This window comes from Anopheles ziemanni, unplaced genomic scaffold (genome assembly GCF_943734765.1).
Source record: "Anopheles ziemanni unplaced genomic scaffold, idAnoZiCoDA_A2_x.2 scaffold_13_ctg1, whole genome shotgun sequence".
NCBI lineage: Eukaryota > Metazoa > Arthropoda > Insecta > Diptera > Culicidae > Anopheles > Anopheles ziemanni.
This window is the reverse complement of record NW_026690047.1, coordinates 462631-483352: the sequence shown is the minus strand read 5'-3', so window position 1 is coordinate 483352 and position 20722 is coordinate 462631.

The window sequence follows — 20722 nt, the reverse complement described above, 5'->3', positions numbered from 1 at the left end:
GAACTAAGATGCTAGAAACTACATATAAAGTGTTTCGGGATGCGTGGGATGACGAACTAAGATGCTAGAAACTACATATAAAGTGTTTCGGGATGCTTGGAATGACGAACTAAGATGCTAGAAACTACATATAAAGTGTTTCGGGATGCGTGGGATGACGAACTAAGATGCTAGAAACTACATATAAAGTGTTTCGGGATACTTAGAATGACGAACCAAGATGCTAGAAACTACATATAAAGTGTTTCGGGATGCGTGGGATGACGAACTAAGATGCTAGAAACTACATATAAAGTGTTTCGGGATACTTGGAATGACGAACTGAGATGCTAGAAACTACATATAAAGTGTTTCGGTATGCTTGGAATGACGAACTAAGATGCTAGAAACTACATATAAAGTGTTTCGGGATGCTTGGAATGACGAACTGAGATGCTAGAAACTACATATAAAGTGTTTCGGGATGCTTGGAATGACGAACTAAGATGCTAGAAACTACATATAAAGTGTTTCGGTATGCTTGGAATGACGAACTAAGATGCTAGAAACTACATATAAAGTGTTTCGGGATACTTGGAATGACGAACTAAGATGCTAGAAACTACATATAAAGTGTTTCGGGATGCTTGGAATGACGAACTAAGATGCTAGAAACTACATATAAAGTGTTTCGGGATACTTGGAATGACGAACTAAGATGCTAGAAACTACATATAAAGTGTTTCGGGATGCTTGGAATGACGAACTAAGATGCTAGAAACTACATATAAAGTGTTTCGGTATGCTTGGAATGACGAACTAAGATGCTAGAAACTACATATAAAGTGTTTCGGGATACTTGGAATGACGAACTGAGATGCTAGAAACTACATATAAAGTGTTTCGGGATGCTTGGAATGACGAACTAAGATGCTAGAAACTACATATAAAGTGTTTCGGGATGCTTGGAATGACGAACTAAGATGCTAGAAACTACATATAAAGTGTTTCGGGATACTTGGAATGACGAACTAAGATGCTAGAAACTACATATAAAGTGTTTCGGGATGCTTGGAATGACGAACTAAGATGCTAGAAACTACATATAAAGTGTTTCGGTATGCTTGGAATGACGAACTAAGATGCTAGAAACTACATATAAAGTGTTTCGGGATACTTGGAATGACGAACTGAGATGCTAGAAACTACATATAAAGTGTTTCGGGATGCTTGGAATGACGAACTAAGATGCTAGAAACTACATATAAAGTGTTTCGGTATGCTTGGAATGACGAACTAAGATGCTAGAAACTACATATAAAGTGTTTCGGGATACTTGGAATGACGAACCAAGATGCTAGAAACTACATATAAAGTGTTTCGGGATACTTGGAATGACGAACTAAGATGCTAGAAACTACATATAAAGTGTTTCGGGATACTTGGAATGACGAACTAAGATGCTAGAAACTACATATAAAGTGTTTCGGGATGCTTGGAATGACGAACTAAGATGCTAGAAACTACATATAAAGTGTTTCGGGATGCGTGGGATGACGAACTAAGATGCTAGAAACTACATATAAAGTGTTTCGGGATGCTTGGAATGACGAACTAAGATGCTAGAAACTACATATAAAGTGTTTCGGGATGCTTGGAATGACGAACTGAGATGCTAGAAACTACATATAAAGTGTTTCGGGATGCTTGGAATGACGAACTAAGATGCTAGAAACTACATATAAAGTGTTTCGGTATGCTTGGAATGACGAACTAAGATGCTAGAAACTACATATAAAGTGTTTCGGGATACTTAGAATGACGAACCAAGATGCTAGAAACTACATATAAAGTGTTTCGGGATGCGTGGGATGACGAACTAAGATGCTAGAAACTACATATAAAGTGTTTCGGGATACTTGGAATGACGAACTGAGATGCTAGAAACTACATATAAAGTGTTTCGGTATGCTTGGAATGACGAACTAAGATGCTAGAAACTACATATAAAGTGTTTCGGGATGCTTGGAATGACGAACTGAGATGCTAGAAACTACATATAAAGTGTTTCGGGATGCTTGGAATGACGAACTAAGATGCTAGAAACTACATATAAAGTGTTTCGGTATGCTTGGAATGACGAACTAAGATGCTAGAAACTACATATAAAGTGTTTCGGGATACTTGGAATGACGAACTAAGATGCTAGAAACTACATATAAAGTGTTTCGGGATGCGTGGGATGACGAACTAAGATGCTAGAAACTACATATAAAGTGTTTCGGGATACTTGGAATGACGAACTGAGATGCTAGAAACTACATATAAAGTGTTTCGGGATGCTTGGAATGACGAACTAAGATGCTAGAAACTACATATAAAGTGTTTCGGTATGCTTGGAATGACGAACTAAGATGCTAGAAACTACATATAAAGTGTTTCGGGATACTTGGAATGACGAACCAAGATGCTAGAAACTACATATAAAGTGTTTCGGGATACTTGGAATGACGAACTAAGATGCTAGAAACTACATATAAAGTGTTTCGGGATGCGTGGGATGACGAACTAAGATGCTAGAAACTACATATAAAGTGTTTCGGGATACTTGGAATGACGAACTAAGATGCTAGAAACTACATATAAAGTGTTTCGGGATGCGTGGGATGACGAACTAAGATGCTAGAAACTACATATAAAGTGTTTCGGGATGCTTGGAATGACGAACTAAGATGCTAGAAACTACATATAAAGTGTTTCGGGATGCGTGGGATGACGAACTAAGATGCTAGAAACTACATATAAAGTGTTTCGGGATGCTTGGAATGACGAACTAAGATGCTAGAAACTACATATAAAGTGTTTCGGGATGCTTGGAATGACGAACTAAGATGCTAGAAACTACATATAAAGTGTTTCGGGATGCGTGGGATGACGAACTAAGATGCTAGAAACTACATATAAAGTGTTTCGGGATGCTTGGAATGACGAACTAAGATGCTAGAAACTACATATAAAGTGTTTCGGGATACTTGGAATGACGAACTAAGATGCTAGAAACTACATATAAAGTGTTTCGGGATACTTGGAATGACGAACTAAGATGCTAGAAACTACATATAAAGTGTTTCGGGATGCGTGGGATGACGAACTAAGATGCTAGAAACTACATATAAAGTGTTTCGGGATACTTGGAATGACGAACTAAGATGCTAGAAACTACATATAAAGTGTTTCGGGATGCGTGGGATGACGAACTAAGATGCTAGAAACTACATATAAAGTGTTTCGGGATGCTTGGAATGACGAACTAAGATGCTAGAAACTACATATAAAGTGTTTCGGGATGCGTGGGATGACGAACTAAGATGCTAGAAACTACATATAAAGTGTTTCGGGATACTTGGAATGACGAACTAAGATGCTAGAAACTACATATAAAGTGTTTCGGGATGCGTGGGATGACGAACTAAGATGCTAGAAACTACATATAAAGTGTTTCGGGATGCTTGGAATGACGAACTAAGATGCTAGAAACTACATATAAAGTGTTTCGGGATGCTTGGAATGACGAACTAAGATGCTAGAAACTACATATAAAGTGTTTCGGTATGCTTGGAATGACGAACTAAGATGCTAGAAACTACATATAAAGTGTTTCGGGATGCTTGGAATGACGAACTAAGATGCTAGAAACTACATATAAAGTGTTTCGGGATGCTTGGAATGACGAACTAAGATGCTAGAAACTACATATAAAGTGTTTCGGTATGCTTGGAATGACGAACTAAGATGCTAGAAACTACATATAAAGTGTTTCGGGATACTTAGAATGACGAACCAAGATGCTAGAAACTACATATAAAGTGTTTCGGGATACTTGGAATGACGAACTAAGATGCTAGAAACTACATATAAAGTGTTTCGGGATGCTTGGAATGACGAACTGAGATGCTAGAAACTACATATAAAGTGTTTCGGGATGCTTGGAATGACGAACTAAGATGCTAGAAACTACATATAAAGTGTTTCGGTATGCTTGGAATGACGAACTAAGATGCTAGAAACTACATATAAAGTGTTTCGGGATACTTGGAATGACGAACTAAGATGCTAGAAACTACATATAAAGTGTTTCGGGATGCGTGGGATGACGAACTAAGATGCTAGAAACTACATATAAAGTGTTTCGGGATACTTGGAATGACGAACTGAGATGCTAGAAACTACATATAAAGTGTTTCGGGATGCTTGGAATGACGAACTAAGATGCTAGAAACTACATATAAAGTGTTTCGGTATGCTTGGAATGACGAACTAAGATGCTAGAAACTACATATAAAGTGTTTCGGGATACTTGGAATGACGAACTAAGATGCTAGAAACTACATATAAAGTGTTTCGGGATGCTTGGAATGACGAACTAAGATGCTAGAAACTACATATAAAGTGTTTCGGGATACTTGGAATGACGAACTAAGATGCTAGAAACTACATATAAAGTGTTTCGGGATGCGTGGGATGACGAACTAAGATGCTAGAAACTACATATAAAGTGTTTCGGGATGCTTGGAATGACGAACTAAGATGCTAGAAACTACATATAAAGTGTTTCGGTATGCTTGGAATGACGAACTAAGATGCTAGAAACTACATATAAAGTGTTTCGGGATACTTGGAATGACGAACTAAGATGCTAGAAACTACATATAAAGTGTTTCGGGATGCGTGGGATGACGAACTAAGATGCTAGAAACTTCATATAAAGTGTTTCGGGATGCTGGGAATGACGAACTAAGATGCTAGAAACTACATATAAAGTGTTTCGGGATGCTTGGAATGACGAACTAAGATGCTAGAAACTACATATAAAGTGTTTCGGTATGCTTGGAATGACGAACTAAGATGCTAGAAACTACATATAAAGTGTTTCGGGATACTTGGAATGACGAACTAAGATGCTAGAAACTACATATAAAGTGTTTCGGGATACTTGGAATGACGAACTAAGATGCTAGAAACTACATATAAAGTGTTTCGGGATGCGTGGGATGACGAACTAAGATGCTAGAAACTACATATAAAGTGTTTCGGGATACTTGGAATGACGAACTAAGATGCTAGAAACTACATATAAAGTGTTTCGGGATGCGTGGGATGACGAACTAAGATGCTAGAAACTACATATAAAGTGTTTCGGGATGCTTGGAATGACGAACTAAGATGCTAGAAACTACATATAAAGTGTTTCGGGATGCGTGGGATGACGAACTAAGATGCTAGAAACTACATATAAAGTGTTTCGGGATACTTGGAATGACGAACTAAGATGCTAGAAACTACATATAAAGTGTTTCGGGATGCGTGGGATGACGAACTAAGATGCTAGAAACTACATATAAAGTGTTTCGGGATGCTTGGAATGACGAACTAAGATGCTAGAAACTACATATAAAGTGTTTCGGGATGCTTGGAATGACGAACTAAGATGCTAGAAACTACATATAAAGTGTTTCGGGATGCGTGGGATGACGAACTAAGATGCTAGAAACTACATATAAAGTGTTTCGGGATGCTTGGAATGACGAACTAAGATGCTAGAAACTACATATAAAGTGTTTCGGGATGCGTGGGATGACGAACTAAGATGCTAGAAACTACATATAAAGTGTTTCGGGATGCTTGGAATGACGAACTAAGATGCTAGAAACTACATATAAAGTGTTTCGGGATACTTGGAATGACGAACTAAGATGCTAGAAACTACATATAAAGTGTTTCGGGATACTTGGAATGACGAACTAAGATGCTAGAAACTACATATAAAGTGTTTCGGGATGCGTGGGATGACGAACTAAGATGCTAGAAACTACATATAAAGTGTTTCGGGATACTTGGAATGACGAACTAAGATGCTAGAAACTACATATAAAGTGTTTCGGGATGCGTGGGATGACGAACTAAGATGCTAGAAACTACATATAAAGTGTTTCGGGATACTTGGAATGACGAACTAAGATGCTAGAAACTACATATAAAGTGTTTCGGGATGCGTGGGATGACGAACTAAGATGCTAGAAACTACATATAAAGTGTTTCGGGATACTTGGAATGACGAACTAAGATGCTAGAAACTACATATAAAGTGTTTCGGTATGCTTGGAATGACGAACTAAGATGCTAGAAACTACATATAAAGTGTTTCGGGATACTTGGAATGACGAACTAAGATGCTAGAAACTACATATAAAGTGTTTCGGGATGCTTGGAATGACGAACTAAGATGCTAGAAACTACATATAAAGTGTTTCGGGATGCGTGGGATGACGAACTAAGATGCTAGAAACTACATATAAAGTGTTTCGGGATGCTTGGAATGACGAACTAAGATGCTAGAAACTACATATAAAGTGTTTCGGGATGCGTGGGATGACGAACTAAGATGCTAGAAACTACATATAAAGTGTTTCGGGATACTTGGAATGACGAACTAAGATGCTAGAAACTACATATAAAGTGTTTCGGGATGCTTGGAATGACGAACTAAGATGCTAGAAACTACATATAAAGTGTTTCGGGATGCGTGGGATGACGAACTAAGATGCTAGAAACTACATATAAAGTGTTTCGGGATGCTTGGAATGACGAACTAAGATGCTAGAAACTACATATAAAGTGTTTCGGTATGCTTGGAATGACGAACTAAGATGCTAGAAACTACATATAAAGTGTTTCGGGATACTTGGAATGACGAACTAAGATGCTAGAAACTACATATAAAGTGTTTCGGGATGCTTGGAATGACGAACTAAGATGCTAGAAACTACATATAAAGTGTTTCGGGATGCGTGGGATGACGAACTAAGATGCTAGAAACTACATATAAAGTGTTTCGGGATGCTTGGAATGACGAACTAAGATGCTAGAAACTACATATAAAGTGTTTCGGGATGCTTGGAATGACGAACTAAGATGCTAGAAACTACATATAAAGTGTTTCGGGATGCTTGGAATGACGAACTGAGATGCTAGAAACTACATATAAAGTGTTTCGGGATGCTTGGAATGACGAACTAAGATGCTAGAAACTACATATAAAGTGTTTCGGTATGCTTGGAATGACGAACTAAGATGCTAGAAACTACATATAAAGTGTTTCGGGATACTTGGAATGACGAACTAAGATGCTAGAAACTACATATAAAGTGTTTCGGGATGCGTGGGATGACGAACTAAGATGCTAGAAACTACATATAAAGTGTTTCGGGATGCTTGGAATGACGAACTAAGATGCTAGAAACTACATATAAAGTGTTTCGGGATGCGTGGGATGACGAACTAAGATGCTAGAAACTACATATAAAGTGTTTCGGGATACTTGGAATGACGAACTAAGATGCTAGAAACTACATATAAAGTGTTTCGGGATACTTGGAATGACGAACTAAGATGCTAGAAACTACATATAAAGTGTTTCGGTATGCTTGGAATGACGAACTAAGATGCTAGAAACTACATATAAAGTGTTTCGGGATACTTGGAATGACGAACTGAGATGCTAGAAACTACATATAAAGTGTTTCGGGATGCTTGGAATGACGAACTAAGATGCTAGAAACTACATATAAAGTGTTTCGGTATGCTTGGAATGACGAACTAAGATGCTAGAAACTACATATAAAGTGTTTCGGGATACTTGGAATGACGAACCAAGATGCTAGAAACTACATATAAAGTGTTTCGGGATACTTGGAATGACGAACTAAGATGCTAGAAACTACATATAAAGTGTTTCGGGATGCGTGGGATGACGAACTAAGATGCTAGAAACTACATATAAAGTGTTTCGGGATACTTGGAATGACGAACTAAGATGCTAGAAACTACATATAAAGTGTTTCGGGATGCGTGGGATGACGAACTAAGATGCTAGAAACTACATATAAAGTGTTTCGGGATGCTTGGAATGACGAACTAAGATGCTAGAAACTACATATAAAGTGTTTCGGGATGCGTGGGATGACGAACTAAGATGCTAGAAACTACATATAAAGTGTTTCGGGATACTTGGAATGACGAACTAAGATGCTAGAAACTACATATAAAGTGTTTCGGGATGCTTGGAATGACGAACTAAGATGCTAGAAACTACATATAAAGTGTTTCGGGATGCGTGGGATGACGAACTAAGATGCTAGAAACTACATATAAAGTGTTTCGGGATGCTTGGAATGACGAACTGAGATGCTAGAAACTACATATAAAGTGTTTCGGGATGCTTGGAATGACGAACTAAGATGCTAGAAACTACATATAAAGTGTTTCGGTATGCTTGGAATGACGAACTAAGATGCTAGAAACTACATATAAAGTGTTTCGGGATACTTGGAATGACGAACCAAGATGCTAGAAACTACATATAAAGTGTTTCGGGATACTTGGAATGACGAACTAAGATGCTAGAAACTACATATAAAGTGTTTCGGGATACTTGGAATGACGAACTAAGATGCTAGAAACTACATATAAAGTGTTTCGGGATGCTTGGAATGACGAACTAAGATGCTAGAAACTACATATAAAGTGTTTCGGTATGCTTGGAATGACGAACTAAGATGCTAGAAACTACATATAAAGTGTTTCGGGATACTTGGAATGACGAACCAAGATGCTAGAAACTACATATAAAGTGTTTCGGTATGCTTGGAATGACGAACTAAGATGCTAGAAACTACATATAAAGTGTTTCGGGATACTTGGAATGACGAACTGAGATGCTAGAAACTACATATAAAGTGTTTCGGGATGCTTGGAATGACGAACTAAGATGCTAGAAACTACATATAAAGTGTTTCGGTATGCTTGGAATGACGAACTAAGATGCTAGAAACTACATATAAAGTGTTTCGGGATACTTGGAATGACGAACCAAGATGCTAGAAACTACATATAAAGTGTTTCGGGATACTTGGAATGACGAACTAAGATGCTAGAAACTACATATAAAGTGTTTCGGGATGCGTGGGATGACGAACTAAGATGCTAGAAACTACATATAAAGTGTTTCGGGATACTTGGAATGACGAACTAAGATGCTAGAAACTACATATAAAGTGTTTCGGGATGCGTGGGATGACGAACTAAGATGCTAGAAACTACATATAAAGTGTTTCGGGATGCTTGGAATGACGAACTAAGATGCTAGAAACTACATATAAAGTGTTTCGGGATGCTTGGAATGACGAACTAAGATGCTAGAAACTACATATAAAGTGTTTCGGTATGCTTGGAATGACGAACTAAGATGCTAGAAACTACATATAAAGTGTTTCGGGATACTTGGAATGACGAACTGAGATGCTAGAAACTACATATAAAGTGTTTCGGGATGCTTGGAATGACGAACTAAGATGCTAGAAACTACATATAAAGTGTTTCGGGATACTTGGAATGACGAACTAAGATGCTAGAAACTACATATAAAGTGTTTCGGGATACTTGGAATGACGAACTGAGATGCTAGAAACTACATATAAAGTGTTTCGGGATGCGTGGGATGACGAACTAAGATGCTAGAAACTACATATAAAGTGTTTCGGGATGCGTGGGATGACGAACTAAGATGCTAGAAACTACATATAAAGTGTTTCGGGATGCTTGGAATGACGAACTAAGATGCTAGAAACTACATATAAAGTGTTTCGGGATGCTTGGAATGACGAACTAAGATGCTAGAAACTACATATAAAGTGTTTCGGTATGCTTGGAATGACGAACTAAGATGCTAGAAACTACATATAAAGTGTTTCGGGATACTTGGAATGACGAACTGAGATGCTAGAAACTACATATAAAGTGTTTCGGGATGCTTGGAATGACGAACTAAGATGCTAGAAACTACATATAAAGTGTTTCGGTATGCTTGGAATGACGAACTAAGATGCTAGAAACTACATATAAAGTGTTTCGGGATACTTGGAATGACGAACTAAGATGCTAGAAACTACATATAAAGTGTTTCGGGATGCGTGGGATGACGAACTAAGATGCTAGAAACTACATATAAAGTGTTTCGGGATGCGTGGGATGACGAACTAAGATGCTAGAAACTACATATAAAGTGTTTCGGGATGCTTGGAATGACGAACTAAGATGCTAGAAACTACATATAAAGTGTTTCGGGATGCTTGGAATGACGAACTAAGATGCTAGAAACTACATATAAAGTGTTTCGGTATGCTTGGAATGACGAACTAAGATGCTAGAAACTACATATAAAGTGTTTCGGGATACTTGGAATGACGAACTGAGATGCTAGAAACTACATATAAAGTGTTTCGGGATGCGTGGGATGACGAACTAAGATGCTAGAAACTACATATAAAGTGTTTCGGGATACTTGGAATGACGAACTAAGATGCTAGAAACTACATATAAAGTGTTTCGGGATGCTTGGAATGACGAACTAAGATGCTAGAAACTACATATAAAGTGTTTCGGTATGCTTGGAATGACGAACTAAGATGCTAGAAACTACATATAAAGTGTTTCGGGATACTTGGAATGACGAACTGAGATGCTAGAAACTACATATAAAGTGTTTCGGGATGCTTGGAATGACGAACTAAGATGCTAGAAACTACATATAAAGTGTTTCGGTATGCTTGGAATGACGAACTAAGATGCTAGAAACTACATATAAAGTGTTTCGGGATACTTGGAATGACGAACCAAGATGCTAGAAACTACATATAAAGTGTTTCGGGATACTTGGAATGACGAACTAAGATGCTAGAAACTACATATAAAGTGTTTCGGGATGCGTGGGATGACGAACTAAGATGCTAGAAACTACATATAAAGTGTTTCGGGATACTTGGAATGACGAACTAAGATGCTAGAAACTACATATAAAGTGTTTCGGGATGCGTGGGATGACGAACTAAGATGCTAGAAACTACATATAAAGTGTTTCGGGATGCTTGGAATGACGAACTAAGATGCTAGAAACTACATATAAAGTGTTTCGGGATGCTTGGAATGACGAACTAAGATGCTAGAAACTACATATAAAGTGTTTCGGGATACTTGGAATGACGAACTAAGATGCTAGAAACTACATATAAAGTGTTTCGGGATGCTTGGAATGACGAACTAAGATGCTAGAAACTACATATAAAGTGTTTCGGGATGCTTGGAATGACGAACTAAGATGCTAGAAACTACATATAAAGTGTTTCGGGATGCTTGGAATGACGAACTGAGATGCTAGAAACTACATATAAAGTGTTTCGGGATGCTTGGAATGACGAACTAAGATGCTAGAAACTACATATAAAGTGTTTCGGTATGCTTGGAATGACGAACTAAGATGCTAGAAACTACATATAAAGTGTTTCGGGATACTTGGAATGACGAACCAAGATGCTAGAAACTACATATAAAGTGTTTCGGGATACTTGGAATGACGAACTAAGATGCTAGAAACTACATATAAAGTGTTTCGGGATACTTGGAATGACGAACTAAGATGCTAGAAACTACATATAAAGTGTTTCGGGATGCTTGGAATGACGAACTAAGATGCTAGAAACTACATATAAAGTGTTTCGGTATGCTTGGAATGACGAACTAAGATGCTAGAAACTACATATAAAGTGTTTCGGGATACTTGGAATGACGAACCAAGATGCTAGAAACTACATATAAAGTGTTTCGGGATGCGTGGGATGACGAACTAAGATGCTAGAAACTACATATAAAGTGTTTCGGGATGCTTGGAATGACGAACTAAGATGCTAGAAACTACATATAAAGTGTTTCGGGATGCTTGGAATGACGAACTAAGATGCTAGAAACTACATATAAAGTGTTTCGGGATGCTTGGAATGACGAACTAAGATGCTAGAAACTACATATAAAGTGTTTCGGGATGCTTGGAATGACGAACTAAGATGCTAGAAACTACATATAAAGTGTTTCGGTATGCTTGGAATGACGAACCAAGATGCTAGAAACTACATATAAAGTGTTTCGGGATGCTTGGAATGACGAACCAAGATGCTAGAAACTACATATAAAGTGTTTCGGGATGCGTGGGATGACGAACTAAGATGCTAGAAACTACATATAAAGTGTTTCGGGATGCTTGGAATGACGAACTAAGATGCTAGAAACTACATATAAAGTGTTTCGGGATGCTTGGAATGACGAACTAAGATGCTAGAAACTACATATAAAGTGTTTCGGTATGCTTGGAATGACGAACTAAGATGCTAGAAACTACATATAAAGTGTTTCGGGATACTTGGAATGACGAACCAAGATGCTAGAAACTACATATAAAGTGTTTCGGGATGCGTGGGATGACGAACTAAGATGCTAGAAACTACATATAAAGTGTTTCGGGATGCTTGGAATGACGAACTAAGATGCTAGAAACTACATATAAAGTGTTTCGGGATGCTTGGAATGACGAACTAAGATGCTAGAAACTACATATAAAGTGTTTCGGGATGCTTGGAATGACGAACTAAGATGCTAGAAACTACATATAAAGTGTTTCGGGATGCTTGGAATGACGAACTAAGATGCTAGAAACTACATATAAAGTGTTTCGGGATGCTTGGAATGACGAACTGAGATGCTAGAAACTACATATAAAGTGTTTCGGGATACTTGGAATGACGAACAAAGATGCTAGAAACTACATATAAAGTGTTTCGGTATGCTTGGAATGACGAACTAAGATGCTAGAAACTACATATAAAGTGTTTCGGGATACTTGGAATGACGAACCAAGATGCTAGAAACTACATATAAAGTGTTTCGGGATGCGTGGGATGACGAACTAAGATGCTAGAAACTACATATAAAGTGTTTCGGGATGCTTGGAATGACGAACTAAGATGCTAGAAACTACATATAAAGTGTTTCGGGATGCTTGGAATGACGAACTAAGATGCTAGAAACTACATATAAAGTGTTTCGGGATGCTTGGAATGACGAACTAAGATGCTAGAAACTACATATAAAGTGTTTCGGGATGCTTGGAATGACGAACTAAGATGCTAGAAACTACATATAAAGTGTTTCGGTATGCTTGGAATGACGAACTAAGATGCTAGAAACTACATATAAAGTGTTTCGGGATACTTGGAATGACGAACCAAGATGCTAGAAACTACATATAAAGTGTTTCGGGATACTTGGAATGACGAACTAAGATGCTAGAAACTACATATAAAGTGTTTCGGGATACTTGGAATGACGAACTAAGATGCTAGAAACTACATATAAAGTGTTTCGGGATGCTTGGAATGAAGAACTAAGATGCTAGAAACTACATATAAAGTGTTTCGGGATACTTGGAATGACGAACTAAGATGCTAGAAACTACATATAAAGTGTTTCGGGATACTTGGGATGACGAACTAAGATGCTAGAAACTACATATAAAGTGTTTCGGGATGCGTGGGATGACGAACTAAGATGCTAGAAACTATATATAAAGTGTTTCGGGATGCTTGGAATGACGAACTAAGATGCTAGAAACTACATATAAAGTGTTTCGAGATGCGTGGGATGACGAACTAAGATGCTAGAAACTACATATAAAGTGTTTCGGGATGCTTGGAATGACGAACTAAGATGCTAGAAACTACATATAAAGTGTTTCGGGATGCTTGGAATGACGAACTAAGATGCTAGAAACTACATATAAAGTGTTTCGGGATGCTTGGAATGACGAACTAAGATGCTAGAAACTACATATAAAGTGTTTCGGGATGCGTGGGATGACGAACTAAGATGCTAGAAACTATATATAAAGTGTTTCGGGATGCTTGGAATGACGAACTAAGATGCTAGAAACTACATATAAAGTGTTTCGGGATGCGTGGGATGACGAACTAAGATGCTAGAAACTACATATAAAGTGTTTCGGGATACTTGGAATGACGAACTAAGATGCTAGAAACTACATATAAAGTGTTTCGGGATGCGTGGGATGACGAACTAAGATGCTAGAAACTACATATAAAGTGTTTCGGGATGCTTGGAATGACGAACTAAGATGCTAGAAACTACATATAAAGTGTTTCGGGATGCGTGGGATGACGAACTAAGATGCTAGAAACTACATATAAAGTGTTTCGGGATACTTGGAATGACGAACTAAGATGCTAGAAACTACATATAAAGTGTTTCGGGATGCTTGGAATGACGAACTAAGATGCTAGAAACTACATATAAAGTGTTTCGGTATGCTTGGAATGACGAACTAAGATGCTAGAAACTACATATAAAGTGTTTCGGGATACTTGGAATGACGAACCAAGATGCTAGAAACTACATATAAAGTGTTTCGGGATGCGTGGGATGACGAACTAAGATGCTAGAAACTACATATAAAGTGTTTCGGGATGCTTGGAATGACGAACTAAGATGCTAGAAACTACATATAAAGTGTTTCGGGATGCTTGGAATGACGAACTAAGATGCTAGAAACTACATATAAAGTGTTTCGGGATGCTTGGAATGACGAACTGAGATGCTAGAAACTACATATAAAGTGTTTCGAGATGCGTGGGATGACGAACTAAGATGCTAGAAACTACATATAAAGTGTTTCGGGATGCTTGGAATGACGAACTAAGATGCTAGAAACTACATATAAAGTGTTTCGGGATGCTTGGAATGACGAACTAAGATGCTAGAAACTACATATAAAGTGTTTCGGGATGCGTGGGATGACGAACTAAGATGCTAGAAACTACATATAAAGTGTTTCGGGATGCTTGGAATGACGAACTAAGATGCTAGAAACTACATATAAAGTGTTTCGGGATGCTTGGAATGACGAACTGAGATGCTAGAAACTACATATAAAGTGTTTCGGGATGCTGGGAATGACGAACTAAGATGCTAGAAACTACATATAAAGTGTTTCGAGATGCGTGGGATGACGAACTAAGATGCTAGAAACTACATATAAAGTGTTTCGGGATGCTTGGAATGACGAACTAAGATGCTAGAAACTACATATAAAGTGTTTCGGGATGCGTGGGATGACGAACTAAGATGCTAGAAACTACACATAAAGTGTTTCGGGATGCGTGGGATGACGAACTAAGATGCTAGAAACTATATATAAAGTGTTTCGGGATGCTTGGAATGACGAACTAAGATGCTAGAAACTACATATAAAGTGTTTCGGGATGCTTGGAATGACGAACTAAGATGCTAGAAACTACATATAAAGTGTTTCGGGATGCGTGGGATGACGAACTAAGATGCTAGAAACTATATATAAAGTGTTTCGGGATGCTTGGAATGACGAACTAAGATGCTAGAAACTACATATAAAGTGTTTCGGGATGCGTGGGATGACGAACTAAGATGCTAGAAACTACATATAAAGTGTTTCGGGATACTTGGAATGACGAACTAAGATGCTAGAAACTACATATAAAGTGTTTCGGGATGCGTGGGATGACGAACTAAGATGCTAGAAACTACATATAAAGTGTTTCGGGATGCTTGGAATGACGAACTAAGATGCTAGAAACTACATATAAAGTGTTTCGGGATGCGTGGGATGACGAACTAAGATGCTAGAAACTACATATAAAGTGTTTCGGGATACTTGGAATGACGAACTAAGATGCTAGAAACTACATATAAAGTGTTTCGGGATGCTTGGAATGACGAACTAAGATGCTAGAAACTACATATAAAGTGTTTCGGTATGCTTGGAATGACGAACTAAGATGCTAGAAACTACATATAAAGTGTTTCGGGATACTTGGAATGACGAACCAAGATGCTAGAAACTACATATAAAGTGTTTCGGGATACTTGGAATGACGAACTAAGATGCTAGAAACTACATATAAAGTGTTTCGGGATACTTGGAATGACGAACTAAGATGCTAGAAACTACATATAAAGTGTTTCGGTATGCTTGGAATGACGAACTAAGATGCTAGAAACTACATATAAAGTGTTTCGGTATGCTTGGAATGACGAACTAAGATGCTAGAAACTACATATAAAGTGTTTCGGTATGCTTGGAATGACGAACTAAGATGCTAGAAACTACATATAAAGTGTTTCGGGATGCGTGGGATGACGAACTAAGATGCTAGAAACTATATATAAAGTGTTTCGGGATGCTTGGAATGACGAACTAAGATGCTAGAAACTACATATAAAGTGTTTCGGGATACTTGGAATGACGAACTAAGATGCTAGAAACTACATATAAAGTGTTTCGGGATACTTGGAATGACGAACTAAGATGCTAGAAACTACATATAAAGTGTTTCGGGATACTTGGGATGACGAACTAAGATGCTAGAAACTACATATAAAGTGTTTCGGGATGCGTGGGATGACGAACTAAGATGCTAGAAACTATATATAAAGTGTTTCGGGATGCTTGGAATGACGAACTAAGATGCTAGAAACTACATATAAAGTGTTTCGGGATGCGTGGGATGACGAACTAAGATGCTAGAAACTACATATAAAGTGTTTCGGGATACTTGGAATGACGAACTAAGATGCTAGAAACTACATATAAAGTGTTTCGAGATGCGTGGGATGACGAACTAAGATGCTAGAAACTACATATAAAGTGTTTCGGGATGCTTGGAATGACGAACTAAGATGCTAGAAACTACATATAAAGTGTTTCGGGATGCTTGGAATGACGAACTAAGATGCTAGAAACTACATATAAAGTGTTTCGGGATGCTTGGAATGACGAACTAAGATGCTAGAAACTACATATAAAGTGTTTCGGGATGCGTGGGATGACGAACTAAGATGCTAGAAACTATATATAAAGTGTTTCGGGATGCTTGGAATGACGAACTAAGATGCTAGAAACTACATATAAAGTGTTTCGGGATGCGTGGGATGACGAACTAAGATGCTAGAAACTACATATAAAGTGTTTCGGGATACTTGGAATGACGAACTAAGATGCTAGAAACTACATATAAAGTGTTTCGAGATGCGTGGGATGACGAACTAAGATGCTAGAAACTACATATAAAGTGTTTCGGGATACTTGGAATGACGAACTAAGATGCTAGAAACTACATATAAAGTGTTTCGGGATGCGTGGGATGACGAACTAAGATGCTAGAAACTACATATAAAGTGTTTCGGGATGCGTGGGATGACGAACTAAGATGCTAGAAACTACATATAAAGTGTTTCGGGATGCGTGGGATGACGAACTAAGATGCTAGAAACTACATATAAAGTGTTTCGGGATACTTGGAATGACGAACTAAGATGCTAGAAACTACATATAAAGTGTTTCGGGATACTTGGGATGACGAACTAAGATGCTAGAAACTACATATAAAGTGTTTCGGGATGCGTGGGATGACGAACTAAGATGCTAGAAACTATATATAAAGTGTTTCGGGATGCTTGGAATGACGAACTAAGATGCTAGAAACTACATATAAAGTGTTTCGGGATGCGTGGGATGACGAACTAAGATGCTAGAAACTACATATAAAGTGTTTCGGGATACTTGGAATGACGAACTAAGATGCTAGAAACTACATATAAAGTGTTTCGGGATACTTGGGATGACGAACTAAGATGCTAGAAACTACATATAAAGTGTTTCGGGATGCGTGGGATGACGAACTAAGATGCTAGAAACTACATATAAAGTGTTTCGGGATGCTTGGAATGACGAACTAAGATGCTAGAAACTACATATAAAGTGTTTCGGGATGCGTGGGATGACGAACTAAGATGCTAGAAACTACATATAAAGTGTTTCGGGATGCTTGGAATGACGAACTAAGATGCTAGAAACTACATATAAAGTGTTTCGGGATGCGTGGGATGACGAACTAAGATGCTAGAAACTACATATAAAGTGTTTCGGGATACTTGGAATGACGAACTAAGATGCTAGAAACTACATATAAAGTGTTTCGGTATGCTTGGAATGACGAACTAAGATGCTAGAAACTACATATAAAGTGTTTCGGGATACTTGGAATGACGAACCAAGATGCTAGAAACTACATATAAAGTGTTTCGGGATACTTGGAATGACGAACTAAGATGCTAGAAACTACATATAAAGTGTTTCGGGATGCTTGGAATGACGAACTGAGATGCTAGAAACTACATATAAAGTGTTTCGAGATGCGTGGGATGACGAACTAAGATGCTAGAAACTACATATAAAGTGTTTCGGGATGCTTGGGATGACGAACTAAGATGCTAGAAACTACATATAAAGTGTTTCGGGATGCTTGGAATGACGAACTAAGATGCTAGAAACTACATATAAAGTGTTTCGGGATGCTTGGAATGACGAACTAAGATGCTAGAAACTACATATAAAGTGTTTCGGGATGCTTGGAATGACGAACTAAGATGCTAGAAACTACATATAAAGTGTTTCGGGATGCTTGGAATGACGAACTAAGATGCTAGAAACTACATATAAAGTGTTTCGGGATGCGTGGGATGACGAACTAAGATGCTAGAAACTACATATAAAGTGTTTCGGGATGCGTGGGATGACGAACTAAGATGCTAGAAACTACATATAAAGTGTTTCGGGATGCGTGGGATGACGAACTAAGATGCTAGAAACTACATATAAAGTGTTTCGGGATGCGTGGGATGACGAACTAAGATGCTAGAAACTACACATAAAGTGTTTCGGGATGCTTGGAATGACGAACTAAGATGCTAGAAACTACATATAAAGTGTTTCGGGATACTTGGAATGACGAACTAAGATGCTAGAAACTACATATAAAGTGTTTCGGGATGCGTGGGATGACGAACTAAGATGCTAGAAACTACATATAAAGTGTTTCGGGATGCGTGGGATGACGAACTAAGATGCTAGAAACTACATATAACGTGTTTCGGGATGCGTGGGATGACGAACTAAGATGCTAGAAACTACATATAAAGTGTTTCGGGATACTTGGAATGACGAACTAAGATGCTAGAAACTACATATAAAGTGTTTCGGGATGCGTGGGATGACGAACTAAGATGCTAGAAACTACATATAAAGTGTTTCGGGATGCGTGGGATGACGAACTAAGATGCTAGAAACTACATATAAAGTGTTTCGGGATACTTGGGATGACGAACTAAGATGCTAGAAACTACATATAAAGTGTTTCGGGATGCGTGGGATGACGAACTAAGATGCTAGAAACTACATATAAAGTGTTTCGGGATGCGTGGGATGACGAACTAAGATGCTAGAAACTACATATAAAGTGTTTCGGGATGCGTGGGATGACGAACTAAGATGCTAGAAACTACATATAAAGTGTTTCGGGATACTTGGAATGACGAACTAAGATGCTAGAAACTACATATAAAGTGTTTCGGGATGCGTGGGATGACGAACTAAGATGCTAGAAACTACATATAAAGTGTTTCGGGATGCGTGGGATGACGAACTAAGATGCTAGAAACTACATATAAAGTGTTTCGGGATACTTGGAATGACGAACTAAGATGCTAGAAACTACATATAAAGTGTTTCGGGATGCGTGGGATGACGAACTAAGATGCTAGAAACTACATATAAAGTGTTTCGGGATGCGTGGGATGACGAACTAAGATGCTAGAAACTACATATAAAGTGTTTCGGGATGCGTGGGATGACGAACTAAGATGCTAGAAACTATATATAAAGTGTTTCGGGATGCTTGGAATGACGAACTAAGATGCTAGAAACTACATATAAAGTGTTTCGGGATGCGTGGGATGACGAACTAAGATGCTAGAAACTACATATAAAGTGTTTCGGGATGCGTGGGATGACGAACTAAGATGCTAGAAACTACATATAAAGTGTTTCGGGATACTTGGGATGACGAACTAAGATGCTAGAAACTACATATAAAGTGTTTCGGGATGCGTGGGATGACGAACTAAGATGCTAGAAACTATATATAAAGTGTTTCGGGATGCTTGGAATGACGAACTAAGATGCTAGAAACTACATATAAAGTGTTTCGGGATGCGTGGGATGACGAACTAAGATGCTAGAAACTACATATAAAGTGTTTCGGGATACTTGGAATGACGAACTAAGATGCTAGAAACTACATATAAAGTGTTTCGGGATGCGTGGGATGACGAACTAAGATGCTAGAAACTACATATAAAGTGTTTCGGGATACTTGGAATGACGAACTAAGATGCTAGAAACTACATATAAAGTGTTTCGGGATACTTGGGATGACGAACTAAGATGCTGGAAACTACATATAAAGTGTTTCGGGATACTTGGGATGACGAACTAAGATGCTAGAAACTACATATAAAGTGTTTCGGGATGCGTGGGATGACGAACTAAGATGCTAGAAACTACATATAAAGTGTTTCGGGATGCGTGGGATGACGAACTAAGATGCTAGAAACTACATATAAAGTGTTTCGGGATACTTGGAATGACGAACTAAGATGCTAGAAACTACATATAAAGTGTTTCGGGATACTTGGAATGACGAACTAAGATGCTAGAAACTACATATAAAGTGTTTCGGGATGCGTGGGATGACGAACTAAGATGCTAGAAACTACATATAAAGTGTTTCGGGATACTTTGAATGACGAACTAAGATGCTAGAAACTACATATAAAGTGTTTCGGGATACTTGGAATGACGAACTAAGATGCTAGAAACTACATATAAAGTGTTTCGGGATACTTGGGATGA